Source organism: Bubalus bubalis, chromosome 5 (genome assembly GCF_019923935.1).
Source record: "Bubalus bubalis isolate 160015118507 breed Murrah chromosome 5, NDDB_SH_1, whole genome shotgun sequence".
NCBI lineage: Eukaryota > Metazoa > Chordata > Mammalia > Artiodactyla > Bovidae > Bubalus > Bubalus bubalis.
Genome location: NC_059161.1, coordinates 54,036,634 through 54,044,447, shown reverse-complemented (window position 1 = coordinate 54,044,447; position 7,814 = coordinate 54,036,634).

Sequence of the window (7,814 nt, the reverse complement as noted above, 5' to 3'; positions counted from 1 at the left end):
TACAAAACCACCAAGGGAGGAGGAGGTGCCAGGGAGAGCTGCTGATCACAGGGTGCTGCTCCTAACACCATTTAGGAGCTGGTGAAGGAGAAGCCACCCACATGCTTACTGTAGGAGCCTGTCAAGCAAGCTCACAGGAACCAGCAAGAAAACCCTTTTCTGCTGCAACATCTCTCCAGGAAGGAAAACATATTCACAGGGCAGGCAAAAAGAGTGAATTTAGAGCTCAGAGGCAATAAATTGATAACTGACACAAGAATTTTAAAAGAATTAAGAACAAAAAGAATCCTCACTGGTCTACAGAATTAAAGTTCAAAATCCTGTACCCACCTGCATTTTTCCGATCTTCTGGGTGTTTACATAGTTCATTTATTTGCTCTTACTGTTCCTCTTGTTTGAAATGTCCTCGTGCCATTCTTCACTCTTCCCAGGTGACTCAAGTGGTAAAGAATTCACCTGCCAACGCAGGAGACTCAGGAGATGTGGGTTCAATCCCTGGGTCAGGAAGACCCCCCCCAGAAGATCCCCAGAGAAGGAAATGGCAATCCACTCCAGTATTCTTGTCTGGGAAATCCCGTGAGCAGAGGAGCCTGATGGGCTACAGTCCATGGGGTCACAAAGAGTCAAACTCACTAAACATGCATGTTCAGATTTTATTTTCTTGGGTTCCAAAATCAGTGTGGATGGTGACTGCAGCCATGAAATTAAAAGACGCTTGCTCCTTTCCTTGGAAGGAAACCAATAACAAACCTAGACAGTATATTAAAAAGCACAGATATGACTTTGCTGACAAAGGTCTGAATAGTCAAAGCTTTGGTTTTTCCAGTAGTCATGTACGGATATGAGAGTTGGACCATAAAATAGACTGAGTGCTGAAGAACTGATGCTTTAAAACTGTGGTGCTGGAGAAGACTCTTGAGAGTCCCTTGGACTGACTGCAAGGAGGTCAAACCAGTCAATCCTAAAGGAGATCAACCCTGAATATTCATTGGAGGGACTGATGCTGAAGCTGAAGCTCCACTACTTTGGCCACCTGATGTGAAGAACCTGGAAAAGACCCTGATGGGAAAGACTGAAGGCAAAAGGAGAAGGGGGCAGCAGAGGATGAGATAGATAACATCACCAACTCCATGGACATGAATTTGAGCAACCTCTGGGAGACAGTGATGGAGAAGGGAGCCTGGCGTACTGTAGTCCATGGGGTTGCAAAGAGTTGGACACGACTTAGCAACTGAACAACAATATAACTTCCTTCACTTTTTAATTTAGAAAGCTTCCACAAGTATCCCAATACCCCATCTTTCTAGGTAAAGGTGAAATGTAACCTTTGTGAAGCTTTCCTTGATTCTTTAAGTTGGATTAACTACTACTTCGGAGAAGGCAATGGCACCCCACTCCAGTACTCTTGCCTGGAAAATCCCATGGATGGAGGAGCCTGGTGGGCTGCATGCAGTCCATGGGGTCGCTAAGAATCGGACACGACTGAGCGATTTCACTTTCACTTTTCACTTTCATGCATTGGAGAAGGAAATGGCAACTCACTCCAGTATTCTTGCCTGGAGAATCCCAGGGACGGGGGAGCCTGGTGGGCTGCCATCTATGGGGTCGCACAGAGTCGGACACGACTGAAGTGACTTAGCAGCAGTAGCAGCAGCAACTACTACTTACATGTTCCCATAATTTTTGTTTATATACTTTTCTAATGGCAGGAGAGAACACAATTAGCTGAATCACTTTGTATCAAAAATATTCCATGAAATCTACCTTTTCTTTCCAAATATACAACTTTGTGCTAAATCACTTCAGTTGTGTCTGACTCTTTGCTTTCCTATGGACCGTAGCCTGCCAGGCTCCTCTGTCAACCAGATTCTCCAGGCAAGAATACTGGAGTGGGTTGCCATGCCCTCCTTCCAGGGATCTTCCCCACCCAGGGACTGAATCTGCATCTCTTACATCTTCTGCATTGGAAGGTAGGTTCTTTACCTCTAGTGCCACCTGGGAAGACCTAGATAACTTTAGAAAGACTATATATGAAGAAATAAAGAGACACTGGTCCAGTCAGCCAGGCCAATGGAATCAGTTCAGCAGATCTATGTGGTAACCAATATTGCAGTCAGATTCACATTCTCTCAAGGATGTGAAACATTTATCTTAGTATCTCCCTAGTGCCTTATCCATCTAGCAACCAATAAACACTTGCTGAACTGAAAGTTTAGTGAGCTATCTTTCCCTATACTCAAAGTTTTAAATTTAAAGAATACCTCTAATGATAGAATTTCAGACACGAGTTGTGACAGGAAACTGCTCATCTAGTCTTAAAATGTGTCTTAAAAGACATAGTTAAAGAAGAGTAATGTTGGAGGTATTGCACTTTTTGATTTCAAAATTTATTATAAAGTTATAGTAATCAAAACTGGGTGTTACTAGCATAAAGGCAGGTATATAGACCAAAGGAATAGACTAGACAGTCCAAAAATAAGCCCACTTATTATATGTGATCAAAAAATCTATGACAAGGATGCCAAGATCATTTAATGGAGAAAGGACAGGCTCTTCAAAAATGATACTAGGGAAACTGGGTATCTAGGCAAAGGATCTATGCAGAGAAGGTTGACCCTTACTTTCTGGTGGGTTAGTTGCTAAAGTTATGTCCGACTCTTATGACCCCATGGACTATAGCCAGTCCTCTGTCCATGGAATTTCCCATGGAGAGGGTAGCAGTTTCCTTCTTCAGGAAATCTTCCTGACCCAGGCATTGAACCGGGGTCTCTTGAATTGCTGGCCAACTCTTTATGGATTGAGCCACCAAAGAAGTTCAAATTAACTCTGAATAGATCATAGACCTAAACGTAAGTTCTAAAATTGTATCTCTCCTTTAAAAAAAACATAGACAATAGCTTCGTGACACTGGATTTGGCTGGCAATCATTTCTTGTATATGACACTAAAAACACAGGCAACAAAAGAAAAAAATAAATAAAAGGGGACTACATCAAACTTAAAAACCTTTGGGCATCTAAGGACACAATCTACATAGTGAAAAGACAACCAATAGAATGGGAGAAACTATTTGCATGTTGCTAATATCCAGAATAAAAAGAACTCCAACAACTCAACAACAAAAACAATTAAAAAACTGAGCAATGACTTGAATAGACATTTCTCCAGGAATGATCTACAAATAGTCAACAAGCATATGCTTGATATGAGTAATAATTAGGGAAATGAAAAATAAAACCCTGAGGAGATATCACCTCACACTCATTAGGGTGGCTACTATCAAAAAAACAGAAAATTACAAGTGTTGGCAAAAGTGTGGAGAAATTGAAACCCCCGTGCACTGTTGTTGGTGATGCAAAATAGTGTTGCTGCTATGGAAAACAGTATGGTAGTTTCTCAAAAAGTTAAAATGAAAATACCATATGATCCAGCAATCCCATCTCTGAGCATATATCAAGAACTGGGAGCAGGATCATGAAGAAATATTTGCACACCCCTGTTTATAGCCACATTATTCACAATAGCCAAGAGGTGGAAGCAACTGAAGTGTCCAGTGATGGATAAACAAAATCGAGTACATACATATGATAGAATATTATACAGTCTTAAAAGGAAAGAAATTCTGACACATGCTACAACATGGATGAAACTTGAGGACATTATCTTAAGTGAGATAAACTAGTCACAAAAAGATAAATGGAATAATTCCATTATATAAGTAGTCAAATTCATTGAAATAGAAAGTAGCATGGAGGCTGCGAAGGGCTGAGGGCAGGGAGGAATGAGTAGTTGGTGTTTAATGAACACAGGGTTTCAGTTTTGCAGGATGAAAACTTTCCAGAGATCGATTGCACAGCAATGTTACTATACTTAACATTACTGAACTATACTTTTAGAGAATGTGAAGTCAAGTGGGCCTTAGAAAGCATCACTATGAACAAAGCTAGTGGAGGTGATGGAATTCCAGTTGAGCTATTCCAAATCCTGAAAGATGATGCTGTGAAAGTGCTGCACTCAATATGCCAGCAAATTTGGAAAACTCAGCAGTAGCCACAGGACTGGAAAAGGTCAGTTTTCATTCCAATCTCAAAGAAAGGCAATGCCAAAGAATGCTCAAACTACTGCACAATTTCACTCATCTCACATGCTAGTAAAGTAATGCTCAAAATTCTCCAAGCCAGGCTTCAGCAATACATGAACCGTGAACTTCCTGATGTTCAAGCTGGGTTTAGAAAAGGCAGAAGAACTAGAGATCAAATTGCCAACATCCGCTGGATCATGGAAAAAGCAAGAGAGTTCCAGAAAAACATCTAGTTCTGCTTTATTGACTATGCCAGAGCCTTTGACTGTGTGGATCACAATAAACTGTGGAAAATTCTGAAAGAGATGGGAATACCAGACCACCTGACCTGCCTCTTGAGAAATCTGTATGCAGGTCAGGAAGCAACAGTTAGAACTGGACATGGAACAACAGACTGATTCCAAATAGGAAAAGGAGTATGTCAAGGCTGTATATTGTCACCCTGTTTATTTAACTTATATGCAGAGTACATCATGAGAAACACTGGGCTGGAAGAAACACAAGCTGGAATCAAGATTGCTGGGAGAAATATCAATAACCTCAGATATGCAGATGACCCTTATGGCAGAAAAGTGAAGAGGAACTAAAAAGCCTCTTGAGGAAGGTGAAAGAGGAGAGTGAAAAAGTAGGCTTAAAGCTCAACGTTCAGAAAATGAAGCTCATGGCATCCGGTCCCATCACTTCATGGGAAATAGATGGAGAAACAGTGGAAACAGTGTCAGACTTAATTTTTTTGGACTCCAAAATCACTGCAGATGGTGACTGCAGCCACGAAATTAAAAGACGCTTACTCCTTGGAAGGAAAGTTATGACCAACCTAGATAGCATATTCAAAAGCAGAGACATTACTTTGCCAACAAAGGTTCGTCTAGTCAAGGCTATGGTTTTTCCTGTGGTCATGTATGGATGTGAGAGTTGAACTGTGAAGAAGGCTGAGCGCCGAAGATTGATGCTTTTGAACTGTGGTGTTGGAGAAGACTCTTGAGAGTCCCTTGGACTGCAAGGAGATCCAACCAGTCCATTCTGAAGGAGATCAGCCCTGGGATTTCTCTGGAAGGAATGATGCTAAAGCTGAAACTCTAGTACTTTGGCCACCTGATGCGAAGAGTTGACTCATTGGAAAAGACTCTGATGCTGGGAGGGATTGGGGGCAGGAGGAGAAGGGGACGCCAGAGGATGAGATGGCTGGATGGCATCACTGACTTGATGGACGTGAGTCTGAGTGAACTCCGGGAGTTGGTGATGGACATGGAGGCCTGGCGTGCTGCAATTCATGGGTGGCAAAGAGTCGGACACGACTGAGCAACTGAACTGAACTGAAGGTGCTAAGTTTTGTGTTATATGTTTTTTTCTGCATAAAAAGGAAAAAGTATATATGGTAATCAGAATCCATTGAAACTCTCAAACCTCTTTTTATTTAGTCTATTTTATAAGTTGCAAATCTGCTAACAGTAAATACAATGTCTGGGTTTAATATACTCTTTTCATTGTAAAGTCCATCTTGTGAAGGTACCATTAAATAGCTTAGCCCCTACCTTACTTCACTGCACCCAACCCAATCCTATCCCCCCAACACACACCCTAACCAGGAGGGCAGACGGATAACGGGGCCCAGGATCAGTTCAGTTCAGTTCAGTCGCTCAGTCATGTCCGACTCTTTGCGACCTCATGAACCGCAGCACGCCAGGCCTCCCTGTCCATCACCAACTCCCAGAGTCTACCCAAACTCATGTCCATTGAGTCGGTGATGCCATCCAACCATCTCATCCTCTCTTGTCCCCTTCTCCTCCTGCCCTTATCTTTCCCAGCATCAGGGTCTTTTCAAATGAGTCAGCTCTTCGCATCAGGTGGCCAAAGTATTGGAGTTTCAGCTTCAACATCAGTCCTTCCAATGAATATTCAGCACTGATTTCCTTTAGGTGGTTGGATCTCCTTGCAGTCCAAGGGACTTTCAAAAGTCTTCTCTAACACCACAGTTCGAAAGCATCAATTCTTCAGCGCTCAGCTTTCTTTATAGTCCAACTCTCACACCTATACATGACTACCAGGGAAACCATAGCCTTGACTAGGTGGACCTTGGTTGACAAAGTAATGTCTCTGCTTTTTAATATGCTGTCTATACAGTAACTGTCTCACGTTAAATTGACTTGAATGTCTTTAATCTAGGGAATCAAAAGCTCACCCATTTGCTGTCTCCCGTCAGCCTCAGATTAACTTTGTGAGATAAAGAAGGAAGGTATAAATAATGAAACTAGAAACACAGAGATCTAAAAATGCATAGGTCCATCCTGTACTTGAGATCATCATCCTGCAACGGTGTAAAAATCCTGCTGATGGTGTAAAACCACACTTACAACTCAGAACTCCTAAAATTTCAAATATTTGTTTTAGTTACAAGTATTTGTTTTGATCAGGAAATGTCTCCAAAACAAGCATTTGTTTCAATAATTGAAACGAAGCAATCATTTATTTTGAAATGTTCACTTAAAAAAAAAGATGTGTAAGAAATATAGGGGCACAGATCCAATATACATAAACAGAGGATAATTTAAGTGGGCTTACTGGCAGGAAGTGGTTTAAATTGTTTCCAAAGTTTTATTTTCTGTTTAGCTCAGGGGTCAGCCTGCCCTAGATGTTAACTAGTTGACCACATGTGGAGAGATAAGGGAGCAGGAAGGCTTTCCCCACGTCCATTTCAAGCCAAACAAAACTGCACATAACTAGTGGATTCACCGAATAGATGAAGGCAGTGATGATTCACTTTTTAAAAGATTTTCTACGGGTTTCCTTTATAATGAAAAAGCATGATTCCATTTACAGAAGTTCAATTTCAATCCAATCTACCAAGAAAGTATCTAACTCCAATAAAACAAGGTAAAAAGTGAATTCATTTCAGATCAAATTGAAACAGGTTCTATGAAGATATAGCTTCCCTGGTGGTTCAGCTGGTAAAGAATCTGCCTGCAAGGCGGGAAACCTGGGTTCAATGACTTCAAAGAATTTTATGATGTGAAACAATGATAGGTAAAATTACCAACAGTTTACAGACCCATGAGTGAAGAAAAGATGCCAACTCTAATAAGCTACCCACAGCACTTCCAGTTCATTTCCTTGCTGTAGTTGTTACCTGCTTTTCCTCAGCCCTTAGTCATGCCTGGCTTTCTCTGCAGTTTCTACCATGCAACAATTAGATTCCAAACCAAAGCTGAAAACCAAAAGATATATTGGAGATTTTAAGATTAAGACCCCCCCCTCCAAAAAAAAAGAGAAAGCTTCAAAATTCAGTGATTTTTGCACCTTTATCTTTGTCATAGGCTATTATAAGGATGGGCTTCCAAGGTGGCTCAGTAGTAAAGAATCTGCCTGCTAATGTAGGAGACGGGCGTTCGATCCCTGGGTCAGGAAGATCCCCTGGAGGAGGGATAGGCTACCCACTCCAGTACTCTTGGGCTTCCCTCGTGGCTCAGCTCGTAAAGAATCCACCTGCAATGTGGGAGACCAGGGTTCAATCCCTGGGTTGGGAAGATCCCCTGGAGAAGGGAAAGACTACCCACTCCAGTATTCTGGCCTGGAGAATTCCATGGACTGTATAGTCCATGGGGTCACAAAGAGTCGGACACGACTGAGTGACTTTCACTCACAGAGAATCCCTTGGACAGAGGAGCCTGGCGGGCTACAGTCCATAGGGTCACAAAGAGCCAGACACGACTGAAGCAATTGAGCAGGCACGTAGG